The 18,931-nt window shown below is 29.1% G+C and overlaps 1 protein-coding gene across 2 annotated transcripts in view; it reads left to right on the plus strand.

Annotated features, from left to right (window-relative positions):
- LOC142330518 (heterogeneous nuclear ribonucleoprotein A1, A2/B1 homolog) overlaps positions 1–17,941 on the plus strand; it is a 53,417-nt gene extending 35,476 nt beyond the window's left edge. For both annotated transcript variants that reach the window (XR_012757795.1, XR_012757794.1), the window contains exons 8-9: positions 11,172–11,292; positions 17,201–17,941. The gene's annotated coding sequence lies outside the window, so the exon portion shown is untranslated. The remainder of the gene's footprint in view (positions 1–11,171; positions 11,293–17,200) is intronic.
- Positions 17,942–18,931: the final 990 nt, after the last annotated feature.

Here is an 18,931-nt window from a genome sequence, read left to right on the forward strand (position 1 = left end):
TTGTGTTATATTTATTATTGTAAGTTTCTTGTCGTAATTAATTTTTTTTATGCCCTGTAGTATTATTTTTATGCTGCTTAATGGAAGTAAATCATAAAAAGATCAAATTTTTTTACCTAGATGTAAATTTGAATTTAAGTACACTATTTAAAAGATTTAAATACATTATATTACTTGTAATCCTGTATAATTGTGTACTTGACTGATGTTTTGTATTAGTTACTTATATAACCAGCTGTTTCAATGTTTATTTGCCGAATACAGAATTAATTCTATCTTCAAATCCTAAATAGTATTCAGCTCATTTATAAACTTAATAGAGTTTAAGTAGCCTTCAGCATCAATTTTCTATATAACATAACAAGTTGTACCTGGGTTTTTTTTAATATAGATTGCTGGGAAGGTCATTAAGTCAGTTCATGTTTATATTTATTTATTTTTTTAATAGTTCATTATTTTATAGCCATTTTGACTCCTGCTTTTAATTATTGCTATTGTAATGCAAAATTTGTGGTATAGCAAGCAGTAACTAAATATTCTTTTATTATATTAATTTTAAAGCTGTTGATGAATCTTTTGTAATTTAAGAGTAAAGTTATATGTAAGTGTATGGTAGGGGGTGATAACAAAATGTTAATGCTTCTTGTTATGTATAAGTGTTAACATAACTTAAGCCATGAGGTTGCCAGCAATTCCTGTATGGATATTTCCATTTAGATCATGAGATGTTGCCAGCCGTCTAGCTCAGTAAAATAAAAAAATATTTGTTATTAGATAATGCTGATTATATGATGCTATTGCAAGTACTATCAGTAGTTTTACTGACGTATTGGCTAAATTGAATTTTCAATAAAAAAAATTTTTTAACAAGTATTTATCTCTTCTGTCAGTCTGAAATATAATCCGTAAAAAAAGGTTGGTGTTTCAGGTTTATAATACTAGTAAGCCACAGTTTGTTGTATTGATTAATATGATTAGGCGGTAATTTAATATTGAAAGAAGTTGAATCATCTTGCTGCATCCTTTTGCTTTCATTGCTGCATAAATATTATGATTGAATTATTCTGCTTTTACTTACTATATAGAAGAAAGTACTGCTTGAATCTAACATAAAATCCTGTGTGATCTAGTAGGCGAGGATCATGATTTATATGACACAAAACTGCATACGTCAACTGCTTTTGATGTATGAATCCAGAATTGACTTGTAAAATGTAAGATAGTCTTAACAACAATTACATAATATAATGTAACTGCATTGGTAGTTACACTGCACTATAGTGCATATAATATAATCTTAGTCTGTTTAAAGAAAAAAATTATGTATTGACATGTTTTAAATCAATCAATATTAAACTTATGAAAAAAGGGCAAATATAAAGATTGAAAGGGATGTGGGTGGGGATTACATTCTAACATTTATGGTTATAATTCTCAGATTGGCCAGAGGCAGAAACTGAATGAGTTAGTTCTTCCTCTGTTAAAGTATTGTGATTGTGATTACTTTAGAATTGTAAGAATAGTGTTGGCCCAGAAAATATTTTCCAAATATTATTTAACTAATTAATTCTTTGATTGGTGTTCTCGTACTCTTAATCTATTGAATTTTTTGAACTTACAACAATATCTGTCATGATCTTTTATTGTTTTTAACCTTCAGTTATGTAGAGGTGGAAGTTTTAATTTTGATTTTATCAATTATAATGTTTTAGGTGTGATTCTCGTTGATTTAATGTACTTATACTCCATCCTAATATATATTACTGCAATCTTACATCGTTTATATTGCCAAATGTGAACATATTCAGATTACCTTATTCTTAGTTCTCTAATAGAATTTTTTTTAAATGTTGAAAACATTATTTGCTTCAAAAACCTTTCTAATTCATCTGTTTTAATTTAAATTATTTGCCATGTTTAAAAATATATATGTGCCTTGGCTTTGAGATCGGCGGTTTGTTTTCTCCACTTGTACTTAAGTTTTTAAATATATATTAATTATATATAAATTATGGAGTTAATACGTGAAAGTCTTTAACTGAGATGTTACATGGTGCATTTATTTAATTTTAATTTGCCTCATTTTTTGGTCATTTCATCTGACTGCTGTAGCATACTCATTGTTTAGATGATACTTCACAAAACATATACTCCTTGAAATTACATTTTTTTGAGTATGATTTTTGTAACTTTTTTTTAATTGTAAGACTGATAGACCAACTGAAATAATATTTTATTTATAAAATTTTCACAAAGCAACCTTATATATATTTTATAAATGATTTCAAAAAAAATACGTAAAATAATTTCTCATTTTTAGTTAAATGAATTTTTTTTTAGATTGTGAAATAACTTGCCAAATATATTCCTTTCATACAATTTTAAGGTTTTGAATTCCAAATGCCCTAAGTAAAACAATGTTATAATTATATATAATGTGACATGTAATACTGTCCCTTTCTCAACTGTTTTTAGTAGAGTTTCAATTTTAATGTTGCATTCTAACATTATTGATTTATTCTTTTATTATTAAAAAAAAATAGTTTTGAGATAATTTTTAGAAACATGATAGTTTTAAATGTTAAATTATTTTGAACAAATTATAAAGATTGTTTTCCTTCAATATAAATTAAATTTAACGTGCTGTGTACTTTTAAAAATAAATACAAAAACTAAACAGGTTAAAACTTTGCAACATACACAGAATTCTTTAGTACCACCATTGCTCCCAAACTCAGGAACTGCAAAAAATAAATGGTAGACCAAGTTGGTATACTATTGGCAAAGGACAGATATTGCCATAAAGTGGTTGTGAAGAAAAATCTGCCCACTGGTTTAGACAGTTTACACAGGTTATCTTACCAAAACAGGTTTAACATCAATATGTATATATATATTTTTTCTTCTAAATATCAGGAAATATTTGTCCTTTTAATGAAGGCTTTTATTTCAGGAAAAATAGGAATTCCAGATTGTTAATGTCTGGTTAATAAACAAAATGACCTGATCTGATAAGAGTCTGGTTTTGTGACAAGAAACTCTCATATTGTAATGATAAATGATTCAATTGTCAAACCATGATCTTTTGCATGTTTTTCAATAATGTCGCACCAAATATTGTACACTCTAAATATTTGTTATTTTTGTTTTTGGCTGCCCGCATTTTTCCCAACTTTAATTTCATCTTCTGTTTAATGCAACTTGACTTTTTAATTGTCATCCACATTATTTGCCACTTTTAAACAACTTAAGTTTTGCTGGTTTTCTCACAAAATGTTATAATAGGTTGCTGCTCTATTTTGTTAGTCATTTTTATATCAATATTTACATGTTTGTGCTTTGACTATTTCCAATTTTTAAATTGTTCTATCAGGTTGGTTAATTTGTGATCTATTTAAAATATTTGAATCTCATGTGATTCCAACTGAATTAGAATCACTACTGGGCAGTATTTTTAGACAGTTCCAAGAATTTTGTTATCTTGTTAATTTACTACATTTTCTAATTTAATTTATTTCTTTGTGAAATTTTAAATTATTACTCGGTTATAGTGTAAAAGATCAGGTTTTGCACCTGCATTAGTGCTGACTGGTTTTATACGATGCTACAAGTTATAAACAAACAAGAAATTGCAAGTGTTTTTGCATCCCCTATTTACACAGCCTACACATAGTTTTGCTAGACTATTCATATCGGTTTTGAAATTCAATTAAGTGCGAGTTAACAAAATAATCTTGAATTAACAAAATATTGTTGATTTTCAGGAATGAACCACACCAGCAGTAACCATAAAATTTATGCAGGAGCTGGAAAAATGCACTTTCTTGTTATGGGTTGTAGAAAAACGTTATTAATATTTTAATGAAAATAAGGTTTTTTTTATTTCAAATGAAGTTTATTAAACAAATTTGTCATTTTGATCGACTACCTTTTGCCATTATTGTGATAAAATCATAATCTCGCTGTGTAGAACTTCTGTTTTCCGGACAAAAAATTAAATGAGCTTTTCGTAGTCTGTTGATACTAACTATATCGTTAGAGTTCTGTTGAGATCAAAATAAATGGTAGTCTGACTGCAAGGTCAGAACTATATGACAACTCATCTAAACTTCCTGGCCAAGCTCTCAGTTTTTGAAACTTGTGAGGGCTTGACCATGATTGAAGACATTTCTACTGATAGATTCTGGTCGCTTTATATCAATCTTTTTGTATTTTTTTTTTTTTCAGTTTTTGACAGTAGTAGTAGGCAAGGTGGATAACAGCAGTTCATAGTGAACAACTCCATCAAGCATAGGTTTTTTCTTACATTGTATGTGATCAATTTTTCAACAGCTCTAATGAGTTGTTTCAAAAATGGTTTTTATGTTCAGTTGAAGCAACGATTTTTAATAAAAATTGATCCATTAAGATTTTTCATTGTTTAATCATGTGGCATCCAAACATAAAGTTCTTTTTATTTGGCCTTCAAGTGTGTAAACCATTTTGGTAACAGAAGTTTTGCGGTTGATGTTTATAGGTCATTACTGATGACTGCTAATGTGCCAGTCTTGCTCAACTTTTTCTATGAAAATTTCCACATATTCAGTAATTGGCCTACCAAAAATGCATCATTACATCAAAATTCCCAAATTGAAAATGCTTGAGCAGCTCTGCCACAACATATACTGATACTGCATCATATCCATAAATATCTTTTCCAAGAGTTATTTTACATTGTTACCCCCCATTTTTTTTTTTTTTTTTGTAATTCAAAAATTCATCGAATTTCTTATTTAAGATGCAATAACTTGTGTCAATTTGAATGGTCAAATATCCTAAGTATTGCCAGATTTGTTTAATATTACCAGAGTTTGCTATCAAGTCACAAAGTGGCTTTAAGATAGCCACTTTGCTATCTTACAGCAGAACACAAAAACTTTTTTTCAATCGTATTTGAGGTAACATGAATAGCAGTTACAGTTTTACAGGCTTAGTGAGTTTTTCAATAGAAGTCTGTCAAAATTGTGATGACATTCTTGGTCTATATTCGGAAAATTCAATGAAACTAATAAAAAATAGTAGTGTGTATCTAAATAACTGCTACACAAATGTTTGTAATTAAAAATGACCAATTTATTTTTATTTGAACATTTTTTGTCAGTTATTCCTTTGAAACTGGTATGTTTTTAGTTGTTGACACTTCTGAATTGTGCCGTAAGTTTTTTTGGAGAGAATATTATTGTAAAAGTGTCATATATTATCGGTAATTTTTTTTTGTTATTTGGGAACTGACTACCATTTCAGAATTCTGTTTTTACGCAATGATACTTTTGAAAGTTCCTTTTTCCTCTGATGGAAACTGTTGATTATGATTTACTACCTGAGATTTAGAATAGAAGAATTTTAGTAAATAAAATTTAATGTGAATTTTTACACTTGCATTTTTTAAAGTTAATTATCCACCAAAAAAACTAAGTTACTGGTTATGTTATAAAAACTAAGTTATGTTACTGGTAAAAACTGCTTACTATTCCACTTCTATCTGATATTATTTTGTAAATTTTCCCTGCTCTGGAAAGGTTCCATTAATTCTTTGTAAATGTAAAACAATATTTTGAGAAAATCATAGTACTATAAAACTATTCTATTACATGCAGGCAGAGTTTTATACCGTGTAGTTTATAGATTTCAGGTTTCACTGAAGTGAATGGCACTTTAGATTTGAAATTAAAGTAGTTTATCTGGAATAATAATATGTATTGTTTTAGTAAACATTTATTGTGTTCTCTAATGAAGATTTCACATATCCATCCAAACTCAGGATAATAACTCAAATCCCTGTCACTATAAATTTGTAACAAAGTATCTATGTGGACAGCAAACAAGAACTTTAAACTACATCTACATGTTTGATAAGAGTAAGTTTTGAACCAGCAAGTTTTATTTTGTTTGTAGTTAAGATTTTATTTAGGATATTCAGCTATAGATTAGTTTTTGATATCTTCGCGCAAAATAAGTTAGGTTCAAGATAATAGAAATTATACATTTTTCTTTTCCTTTTTAAATTACCTTTTTCTTGTCATTTGATTAGTTTTATTTTAGTTTTTAGTAGTTTTTTTCAGGAGCATTATATAATGGATGAAGGGCGAGATACTTTTCATTTTAGAGTTTACTATTGTTTCCAGTTCAGAAATAAGGTATCAAGAAAATTGTATGTAAGTTAAAAAGAATAATATTCCACTGATTAACTAAATTCTTTCAGATATCATTCTATTTATATGAATTAGAGATATTTAGGCCTGTCAGAATAAGAGGTAGTGAATTAATTAAAAAAGAAAGAAAATTTTTATAAAAATGAGATCTGGTGGTGATAAATTATTTATACATGAAGGTAAAGTTTTTCATATTTATATAGGTGTATCGCAAAGTTCTCCTGTGACTTAAATAACCTATTCTACTTGTGAAAATAAAGGCAGAAGTTCATATAAACATATGTTGTAAATGCTTCATTTGCCAGTTATGGCTAGTGAAAAATTACACTCAACTAGTCAGTTGATATGAGGTCATACTGAAATTTTTGACTTCAACAATCTAATAAAAAGGTCCAGGTCCCAGAATCTGCCAGTAGTTTTTGAGAAACTGGGATAAAAACTGTTATATTTGACATAAAAACTTTCTCAAACGGGTAATAAACATGTTAAACTTTTAAACAAATAGCAAAAAGAAAAGTTAGAAAAATTCAAATTTTATTTAGAAACTGTACGCAAGGTTAAAGTGTATATTGTTACCGGTTTGTAATAAATGTTAGAAAATGGGCTCGTCATTTTTAACACTTCTGTATTGCTTTTGTTGCATTTTTTAGATTAGGGCTGTCCTCAAGTTGCTCAGCTGCATCCATAATACGACAATAACAACCAGAAAAATTTATTTTTGTTTTATGTTCACATTTTTCATCCAAAATGAAGTGGAAATTGCATCAGAGAAGTAAGGAGGTGCACCATTGTGTTAGAAGTATACTGCATGTCTCCGTACTAAACAACATTTTCAAGTAGCTGTGGCAATACTTGAAAAAAAGTGCAAGTAGACCTCCGCATTTAAAGTCAGGTAATATGATCAGTCCAAACAGCTGAATGTGAAGAAGGCCACACCATAGAAGCTAAATTCTGCGTTGAAAATTGCCTTCCACCCTGTCATGAGAATTTATACTTCTGCTCATTGCATAAGTTAATACCATCTTGAGTGAAATTTACCCCGTTGATAAAACATACTTGAAGCGTTGATTGTACTTCACCAGTTGCAGAACTCTAAGCAAAGTGGATCTGGCTGTAGATGTTTGTTTCCTCTAAACCATCGAATGTGAAACTGAACCTAGTGTACTAATACCTGGACTATGCTGAACTGTGTTCAACGTAATGATGTAATAATTTCATCAATAAGTATCATGTTGGGCAGATCCTTTATAGCTGTTTGCAAAAAGACTAAAGGGTCTGGAATCCTGTATTCAGAAAACATTTAATATTCTACTGCAACAACTATAGCATTACCATTATACACACCAAAAATGAATACCACATCAAGCATGCATTCCTCTGTTGTAAATAATTAATTACAGCATTACTTCAATAACAAATCGATCACACTCCAACTAAAATTCACAGAAAAACTGCATAGTTTACAGTACTCCCTGATGTACTTAATGTTCCTTACAGAATGATTTGAACACTAATACAGTATTGCACATTGATCAGGTGTTATTATTTATCTAATAATAATTTTTTGAATAATTTATAGTATTTCTGTCATTAATAAAGAAGTTTTCTAGTTCATTTTTATTTTACAGTTATGTAATTTCCATTTTTTTTTTAATTTAACAGTAAATTTTGTTTTTACACATTTTTTCATCACCAAAAAAGAATTTGATTTTTGTTTACATAAATCAATACTTTTTTGAGGAATTAATTTACTGTTTCTAAATAAAATTTGAATTTTTCTATGTTTTATTTAACTTTACACCATTTTAGTAAGAATTAAATAATCTAAAAGTTTTGTGTTTTATTTCCCATTTAATAAATTTATAGATGACAGACATAAAAAAGCGCTATTTACTTTACTCTTTATTGGTTTCACCCCAGATTTCTCAAAACTACTGGCAGGTTCTGAGGGGTCTAATTTTATATTTCAGGTCAGTCAGAAAGCATAAATCACTAATTCTGTCCCTTAATTAATGGCCTAAGTACTTCATTTTACTGGGGTAGCTGAAATCCGAGTGAAATCTTTTATTAGCCATAACTCACAAACTAAGCATTTTAGGGGATGTATGTTTATGTGAACCTTTTCTGTTATTTTCACAATTAAAATAGGTTATGATAATACCAGGAGAACATTGTGATATGCTCTGTATATCATACGTATAATATGCATTGTGTGTATATAAATTATGCATATTCATTATTTTATAACGTGCATAATAAGAAAAAAGAAATAAGTTAGAAATAATTTTCATATTTATTGCAATATGATAAACTATATCATATCTAAACTATCTTTTTTCCACCAGTCATTTGACTGGCTTTACAATATACTGTGTTCTGTTGAACGTACCTTAGTCTTGTTGACCTACATCGCTGTTAAAGTAAAATGTATAAATTTTAGTCTATTAAAGTTGCTTGTTTAATTGTCCTCTTCTATTCTATTTCCAATTATTTTGGGTGTAAAAATGAATAAGTTAATTTTTATCATTTTTTAAGGTAATTTCTCGAATTAACTAATTTAATGTAATCCAGCTTAAAGAAAAGTATACAAATTTGGTTTTAGGATAAAGTTGTATAGTTGAAAACATGTTTCACTGGTTACTTACGTCAAGTTTAAAACTATTTAAGTAGGTATGAAATATATAATAGGAGAGTTTTATGGTGGCATGTTAGGACAACATTGCTAATGTTGATTGAAGTTTATTCCCAGTCGTACTACTGTGTTCAAAGTGCAAGTTTTTGCTATAGTTAGCATTAGTGTTTTTTTTGCTTTCTTCAGTGAATCATGTAAAAGTATTTATAAATAATAACATCCTGGTCTTACTTACATAATCATGTAAAAGTATCACAATTTTTTATGAAAAGAAAAAGTAGTTTTTTCTACTCATCTAATTTTTCTTTGGAATATCTAATAAAAAATGATTGATTTCTTTTTTTGACATAACATTTTGATCTATATCTTATTTTATCTAATAAATTATTATGCTTATTACAAGTAAAAACATTTTTTCTTTTCCTGAAACTATTTGACTGTAACAAAAAGTTAGTCTTCTCTGCATTCTAGTACAGCTGTGTTTGGAATATTTCTTCGTTCTTTGTATTATTTTTGGGATTCTTCATTGAGAATATAGCACAGTTTATCCTCGCCTGCTCATACTAGATCAGCATGTAGAACCCTTTATTTTACTCCGTAAGTATTTGGTATTTTAATAGTGCCATGATGTTTCATTAATCCAAGATAATATTCTTTTGCCAGTTTCTTATCTTTTGTTAGGAATTCATAATGAACACTAAAAATAAAACTTCATTAATCTAAAACTTGACTGCCCTTGTCTTTTTTCATGAGTTATACTTTTGGTTTCTATTGCGATTATACAGCTTTTGTTTCAATAATGTCTGTAAAGTAAAAAGCAGTCTAATTTCCAGTTTTCATTCATGAACTCTGTTCATAAGCACTTGGTAAAAATTTGGTTTCAGAGTTGTGTGCCTAAATATTGAATAAAATTTTTGACAGATTTTGAAATTCTTAGTGTATCAGGCATGTGCAAATAGCTTGATTCGAACAAATTTCTTAACTTTCACTTAACAATTTCCATTATTTTTGGATGAGGAACTATCATTGATTGATGTTTGACCATCCTCAAAAAGTTTCCACCACTTGAACATTTGAGTCTGTCTTAAAGCCTCAATCCCAAACAAGTTTGCAGACAATTTCCAATATCATTAAGGATTTTTCTAACTTGCACAATATTTACTCAATATAATCGCTCATGAAAGTAAATAACTTTAAATTGCTGGTCTTACAGTGCTTAAACACAAGCAGATAATACAATCTGTGAAAAGCAGCAAATGCATTTGAATCTAAACTAGGTTACTTCCTATTGTTGGTAGTAGTAGCATAATATGTGCATCATCATGCTTTCTTTTATCAAATAAAATGCATTCTATTTGCTGTGATGTGCTATTTGACATCATGTTGGGAATTACCAGGTAAACCTCATATTTGAAAACATTAATAGTTTCTGCTCTCAGGGATAAGGTTTGGTCGATCTACCTACTATTTGTTTTTTCATTATTTTTAACATTCATTTCATACTTAAAGCAATTTAACTTTTTTAGTGCTGTCCTGTTACTAATTAATTCCTTATTAAAGTAGAAAACTAGATTAAGTTTTTATTTCAGCTGTTTTGTCAATCTTCAGCCTTTAATAGTGTTAAAATAATATAATTAACTATGAATAAATCATGAATTAAATATGATATAATTAAATTATGAGTTCCTTGTGTGATAATTTTACTTTTTATAGTGTTTAAAAAATTTTAAATGTAATATTTTTCACTCAGTTGAAAACTTTGTTTTTAATTTATTTGTACCCAGTTAAGAGAGAATCCACCTTTCCTGCAGTTTAATAAAAGAATATAATTTGCTATCACTGTGCACATTACTTATTCTGAATTAATAGTTTTCTATCTGTTAATGCGCTAAAGCCATTTACAGCTATCAGGCAACTTGATCAACATAGATGACATATTTAGAAAAAATTGTACCGCCTACTTAAGAATGGAAGCATCATTATGTACCATTTATATTATTTAATTTTTATAGTAAATTTCTTTGCTAGTGGATTCTTCTTGCATAATGTACTTAATACTGTTCTACTGAAAATGCAATGAAATTTTATTCTAGACCAAATATTTAGCAAACTTCATCAATCTTTGGGCAAGCAATGCTAATTGGTTTCCCTTACACTTTGGTTTTATATTCAATACAGCCAAAAGAAGAACGTGGGACTAATATTATCCTTTCTGTCATGAAATAAGGTATTACACTCTGTTGCAGAAATTTATATGATAATAAAATAAGTACACAACAAAAATATAGAAAAACCTAGAAGTGTATTTAAAAAAAATATATTTATTGGAATTTTTTGTTTATTAACAGGTGATTCAAAAATTCATTTAAATGAGTAAAAACAGAAGTCAAGTCTTTCATACAAGATATTACTTTGAAGATGAATTGTGCAGCTTTGTCAGAAAATAAGCTTTTACAAATATTATAAGAGGTACTAATAGAATAGTATTAACAGCTAGCTGCATGTTTGTTTTTATTATAACTTGTTTTATATTTTCAAAAATAATTAAGATGAATTATTCATATACGTGCCATTATGAGAAGTTAATATTAAATTGGAGAATGTGCACTAAGAGGTTATAGGTAAGTTTAATTTTGAAGTTCTTTTAACCAATTATTTGAAGTAATGACTCACAAATGCAAGTGTATTCTTTTTAAGATATGCATCTTTTATATTAAGATGAAAATAAATCTCTTGCCTAACTTTAACATTGTTGGTAGTATTTGTATATTTAGCAAAACTTGTCATTGTCTAAGCATATGAGATTATTTTCAGTTCCTTCAAAGCTGTTAAAAATATGAGTTTTTTTTTAAAGCTTTTGTTACCAAATTGTATGGAATGAGGTTCATAGCAGAGCAGCCAGAATACACTTTTGTAGTAAAGACTAGGCTTATTCATTTGAGTCCGCTTCAAATATTACACTTATGTAATGTACTTTAAAAATGCATAATTTATGCAAATATAGAATGACTAGTAAAGGGTTTTCTACCAGTCTATTTATAAAACTTTCATATTCTGTTGCAAAGCAAAATTCTTTTATATTCAACATTTTTTCGTAGGTCATATTTACAACCTACAGTACATGCTTCGAGTAAAGGTTAGTTATAAAACAGTAAATTACCAAAATCATTTAAAAAATAAATGCAATTTAACATTATAGAGCTCTTGTAGATGGCAAAATTTAATAAGCAGGTAGCTGATAACAGGAAGTTGAGTTGCCTTTGTTGGGAATATGCCAAACTATTCAATTGCCTGTAAAAAAGAATACAGGATTCACATTGCTGCTAGTAATGTGAATCCTATTTTCAATCTGTAATGCAGGTTAGACTCTCCTCCACAGAAGTGGCATGATGCACAATTAACTCAGATGAGCTGTTTGGTTTGATTAATGAAAAAAATGGAAGGAATGGCTGAAAGATTTGTGTTTGGTTTTTAAAGATAGTGAAAATTTCAGACAAGAGATAGGCTGATAAGGTAACATAAATTTGAGAATAATATATGTATAGTTTGATTCTCATTACAGAATATAAAAAACAATTAATATAAAAATAAAAATACATTACAAAAGGACCTGAATGTAGAGATGTACCATCACAGCAATTAAAGAAATTCCATTTGTTTTAACACGTTGACTGCCGAAAGAAAAAACTGATTATGACTGCCGATGCCGCTCAGTTTTTTTTATACCACTTTTCAGTTAAAATGATCTTACATTATAAGAGAGGAGCTTTAAAAATGTCATTTTCATTATTTATTTGTTTAAAAATTATAAAAATTTATTTAACTCTGATCGGAGTGGTCGGCATCCTACAGATTTTTTTTTTTTTTAATTGGTGCTGAAAACTCTGATCAGAGTGTGTGAATTTTAGGCAATGAAATAAGAAAATCCATTCTTGTAATGAAATAAAGGTTTGATTAATAAATTGTAAGTTTAAAAAGAAATCAAGTTAAATTTAAAAAAAAATACAATAATAAAATAACTTTTCTAATCTGATAATGAAAATGTGTCTTGATTATGACATTTTAAGTTTAAAAAGGAAAAATAATTAAATTGAGTACAATAAAATGAAAATAGATAAAATGAAATAATTACACATCAGTTTTTGCTTAACATTTTGTGATATTCATCAAAACAGTTAATGCATAAAGCTGGATTTCCAAAACACATCTTGCACTCGTATATAGTTTGCTATCTAACGTTTTTCTTTCTGCACAACTTGCATTCCTTTCTGCTGACTCGCTTTGATTCTTTCAATCCTTTTTGTTCTTTAGCCGTTTTTTTTTATTTTCCTAATCCGGTGGGTACTCTTTTCTGTAAGATTCAGTTTTCTGTTACGTTGTACTAGTATCGATGTAAGAGATGACAACTACCCTCTTGATTATTTCCAAACGAAACTCATACAATCGTCCAGGCTTAACATACTGGTAGTTGTGAAGATAATATGCATTTACAACACCTAATTGAAATACATGTATAAAAAGTTTCTTGTACCATCGTAAGGTTTTATGACTACACGGATAATATGCCATCATTTGGTCCTGCCCTACCTATCCCAGACATGAATTTATTATTGCAATTGGCTTTTCAGTTTCTACTCCTCGTTTGTTTGTGATCATTTTCATTTCATTCCCAAATTCAGTAGAAATGTATATTACGTTTCTTTTGTCCCGCCATTTACCGACATGAACGCCATTACAAAACATGGATTTATTTTCCCCCCTGTTTCAGGTTTAAAGTGATGACTTCTTTCGGGTTATTCTTTCTATCTGCTTGAAGGGTTCCAGTACATTATGTATTGTGTTCTAATAATTTCATAGCCAAACCCACACTATTATAAAAATTATCAGTGTACACTGCATGCCCATTTCGTAAATTCTCATCCAGTAAATGCAGTACTACTTTGTGTGACCAGCACCACTTTGAACATCAGAGGACCCTTGATAAGAACTAAACCGTTTGGTTCAGTCAGCATATACAATTTAATGCCGTATTTGTGGCGTTTATTTTTTATATATTGGTGAAATTGTAATCTGGCACGCCAGAGAACTATAGCTTCGTCTAGAGACAATTGTTTGCCTGGGTAGTAAAATTTTGTTAATTCTTTTATTAAAAAAATCAATTGCTGATCTTATTTTTCCTAAACGATCATCATCATTATGGATTTAAATGCAGACATCTTAATATTGAAAGAAATCTGTTTCGTGACATGTAATTTCAAAACGGGAATATCGGAAAGGGTATCGGTTGTCCAATAGTCATTCAGTCGGGACAATGAAATAGTACCTGTGTGAAGCAGCAAACCTAGGAAAACTTTTAACTCTAATGTTAACTCCTTCCAATCCGTTATGAGATCTTCCCTTTATCACTGGTCGGCAAAAAGCGTCCACAGCATATTCATTTATCTCATGGACCAAAAAATTATTGTGAAAGATGAACTCGAAAAAATCTAGGGGTTTGCCATCGCCTGGAATTGGAACCAATAAATTCTGTTTCATACATGTAAATTTTTTCAACATACCTGTATCACTCCATACACTACTTGAATTTACATTGATATCAATTGGTGAAACCATATCGGGTGAGACATCGTGTGTAACCTCATCTTCATATTCAGTGCTAGAACTTGATAGATCAATGTCACTATCAGAAAAACTATCGTCACTTATATCACTGTTTTCCAAATAATGAATTAGTTGATCATTAGATAACTGATTACGTTTTTTAAAATCACCAAATTTTTTTAAGAACAGTCCTGAAGGTCCTGGTTTATCCGCCATTTTGTATGACGCCAGAAAAAAAATGCGGAACTGGTATGCGTACCATATAAAAATACTGTTTTAAAAGGACGCCAAGACAATAACACACAAACTTCAATAATGCCGAACTCGTAATGAAGCTGTACAGTGAACTAAGTACTCCCACTCCGATCGGAGTGGACACCACTCCTGAAGGAAGCCGAAATACTCCTGATCGGAGTGGTCGGCAGTCATGTTAATCCCTTTTCCAGCTATTCCCATGTTAGTTGTAGGAAGCTGAAAATAAAAATAAAAATAAAAAATATTTAATTTGTAACTATAATTTAAATTAATTTCAAATGTAAATATATCTTTTAATCTATAAATTAATTTTTCTACAAGATGCTTTTACAACAAAAGTGGTACGTATACAACATATATATATATATATGTTTACATAAATGTAAAAAACTTGTTTGCTATATACACATAGTTTAGACATCCCAACCCTGTAGGGAAGACACCCGCCTAGTAATGGTCTGGTCACCACCTCCCCCTCCCTCCCAAATTCCTTGCCCTGTTGGGCTTTTAACGGGATTAGTTTACAGACAGCAAGAAAATGTATACCTATGTTTAATTAAAAAGATAGGTATATAAGAGGAAAAATATATGTATAATTAAATAAATTGTATAATATATGTTTTCATAAATGTAAAAAACTTGTTTGCTATATACACATAGTTTAATTAAATTCACAACATTAAAATCATTACTTGTGTATTAGTCACTATAATCGGTCATATATGGAGGGGTACAAGGTTACTTGTCAAATTGGCTGAGAGCATCAGTAAATTTGTATATCCTTTCAAATTTTTTACAAATACATCTAATGTTTAGTAAAGTGAATTTCAGTCATATACAGTTATGTAATCAAAATCCTTGAGCTCATGTTCAGTTTGTGTTTACTTATTTATTCTTGTGTTATTTAAAGGTAATATAATGCAATTTTTTCAAGTTTCCTGGAACAGGCGTGTAGTGTATTCCTAGGAATACACTACATTCAAATTGTAGTGTATTGATGTATGTAATTGTAGACATTATTTGAATACCATGTCGGATAGCAATTCAAGCTGATAATAGTGCACGATTTTGATATCACCCTCTGAAAAAAAGTTCATGAATAAAGCCCTTAACTTGTGTGGAAAAACCCATTATTTTAAATGCTTACAAAAGTGAATTGCACAGTAATTCAACGTGATTGATTTCGGATGTTATTAATAAAAACGTTAACCAAAGTGGAAGTTGTGCTGCTTCAGTTTACAATGTGATTAACTAGTATAAATCTACTAATTAATTACGGCCTCTAATGAAAATAAAACCCTACAGGTCAATTGAAGAAAAAGTTCAACTATTTTGATAAAAATGTGATTAGTAAAAAATCTAATGCCTACATTAGACAAGTGTTTACAAGTTATAAATGACGATAATGATCTATCAGATTTCTGAAGAACAACTTTTTTTTATGAAAAAGGAACCAGGAAAGTGCTTCAATTGACAGGGATGATATCATTATATGATGAAGAATTACCTCACTGAAATAAAGAAAATGAGGCAAGAAAGCATAGTATGTATTTTATGGATGAAAGATAGGTCAACGAAGGCCACATGAAGTTTTATTTGGAAAGATAAAGCTGTGAATTCATCAAAAGAAGCCTTTTTATATGGCTTATCATAAGGCTCCATCAGGTAAAGGTTGAAGTCTCATAATTAAGCATATCTGTAGTTATACTGGATTTGTCATTGGTGGTCTGTAGATTTTTTAATCTAAATTACAGGAGACTATCATAAAAAGATGAATAGGAAATCTTTTGATAAATTTAGTGATGTTATCTTTTCTGGAAGATAGTTTCATATCAAAAGGAAAAATCCAGGAGTGATTTTTGAAGGGATGAACTTAAAATCCAATTTTTGTAAAGTGTTTCACATATTAAAAGTAATTTTAACGTATATCAAATTTGATGGGTTAGCAAGATCCAGTTGTAAAACCTTGCTCTGATTATACTCTCTATCATTATAAACTCAACAAAGTTGAGTTAATTTGGGGACAAATCAAAAGTTATGTAGCATCTGAAAATATTGCTCATAAAATTTCTGATGTTAAAAATTTATGCTTAAAAGCAATCAGAATGAAAAAATTGTATAAAACATGTAACAAATACTGTTGAACCAAATTATTGGGAATTTTAAGAGTTGAATTTAACTCTTGAAAAACTCAAGGAAACTACAACTATAAACAATTTTAATGAATAGAATACTCAGGGGTTATCAAACATGCCAAACAAAAATAAGAAATATTTATTGATCTTTAACATGTCTTAATTTATTTAAATTTAAATGTATGTATAATTTTTGTAAAATATAACCACATGGTTACTGAATATTATGTAGCATAGTTTTTATATTGATCATGATTTATACAGAAGATATTTTTGAATCAGCAGTCTGAACACACACGCGCAGGCTGTTTTTACTTGAACTGTATTAAGATAACTGAATGAGGTATAGGTTTATAAGTGGTTTAATTTACTTTTTTTTTTCTTAGGAATTCCCAACAAAAGAACTGATAAAAGGAAATAAAGATGAGACAAAACTTCAATATATTATTGGTGACGCCAACAAGATCAGCATTTAAACCAAATTGCACCATTAACATCATCACATTATCCAAAATGTAGGACCAGAATTGGCATTCTTGAAAATAATGCTAAAGGAATGAAAGAATTATCAGAGCGTGAACATTGATGTAGCAGATAGTGAATATATGATGTAGAATATTTGATGAATGTTACACAGTACATTGTAAACCAATGACTAAAATTAAGAGTCAAACAACATTCTGAACAACCCTATTTCAGTATCCGAGCAGGTGGTGTGGTTGTGTTAACTTTTATATTTTTTATACTTTTATATACTAGATTTCAAGATTCTAATGAACTTTACAGTAATGTTTTTTAAATTTCTTTTCAAATTTTTGTAAAGTATCTCTTAATGCATTTTTATTATCTGTGCATATAAAAAAATAATCTGTGTAATATTAATTAAAAAAATTACCTGTTTTATCACTACTTTGCCATCTAAATCAATCCTTTAGTTCCAATTGTAAATAGAATTGGAATTTCTAACATGTTTGGTAATTGAAACAGTAAAGTCAAAAAATAATTTTTTTTTACTGGAAATAATGTAAAAAGTTTGTGTGTGTGTGTTTTTATCTTTTGTCATGCAACATGATTAGCTCTTAGAAATATCCAAAGCGTAGAAATAATAAATTAAGTTTATATTTTTACATGCATTTATTTTTTCTTGGTCCTTAACAGTTCAATATTATCAGCATTCATTTGGCCGATAATTAAGATGAGATTTAAAGACTAATGAAATGTGTGAACTCTACTTGGTGTGTTTTTTTAATTAAGGATTGTTTTGAATTTGCTGCCATTAGTGGAAATTGAAGTCGCTAATGTTTTTTTTTTGTCTTCAGTCATTTGACTGGTTTGATGCAGCTCTCCAAGATTCCCTATCTAGCGCTAGTCGTTCCATTTCAGGTCGCTAATGTAGCGTGTTTATAAATATAAACTGTCATCTGTTGGCAACAATAGGTTATAACATTATTCATGTTAGTTGCTGTATATATAGCCTGGCTGAGTACTACAATAAATAATCCTGTGAGTTGTGAAGTGCAACCAGTAATTCATTATTTATTGGCGAAAAACAAATCTGCTGCTGTTATTCATTGAGAAATTGTCTATGTTTATAGAGCCAGTGTTAGGTGCAAAGGAAAAGTTTACCGATGGTGTAGTTAAGTTTTGTGGAGTTCACACTGAAGAACGTAGTGGTCGCCCTGCTCTCTTGAATTGACTGAAAATGTGAATGCAAAAATCTGTGAAAACAGAAGGCACGATAAAAAGCTAGTCAAACTGTTTACATATCACACTATATAGAGCATTGTTAATTTGGCATATACACTATACTTGTACCTCACAAAGTAGATAAGTTATTGGACACTTTGTAACATTGTTTTCACTTTGCTACCCTTATATACTGGTTGTAATTTTTTATACTTTATTGAAATTAATTGAGCCATATTAGATAAAAAAAAAGTTTTGACATTCAGTAAATAAACTTTAAAATTAAACATCACTTTAAACAAATGCTTTTTTTGGCAGAAAATTCTGTTTCTAATTTTACTGTTAATTTCATTTTACTTTGTGCCTGATAATTCTGTATGCAATAACTTTTAATTTATAAAGTATGCCGTTATACAGCCATTTAAATTATT

The sequence above is a fragment of the Lycorma delicatula genome, chromosome 9 (assembly GCF_047948215.1).
Source record: "Lycorma delicatula isolate Av1 chromosome 9, ASM4794821v1, whole genome shotgun sequence".
NCBI lineage: Eukaryota > Metazoa > Arthropoda > Insecta > Hemiptera > Fulgoridae > Lycorma > Lycorma delicatula.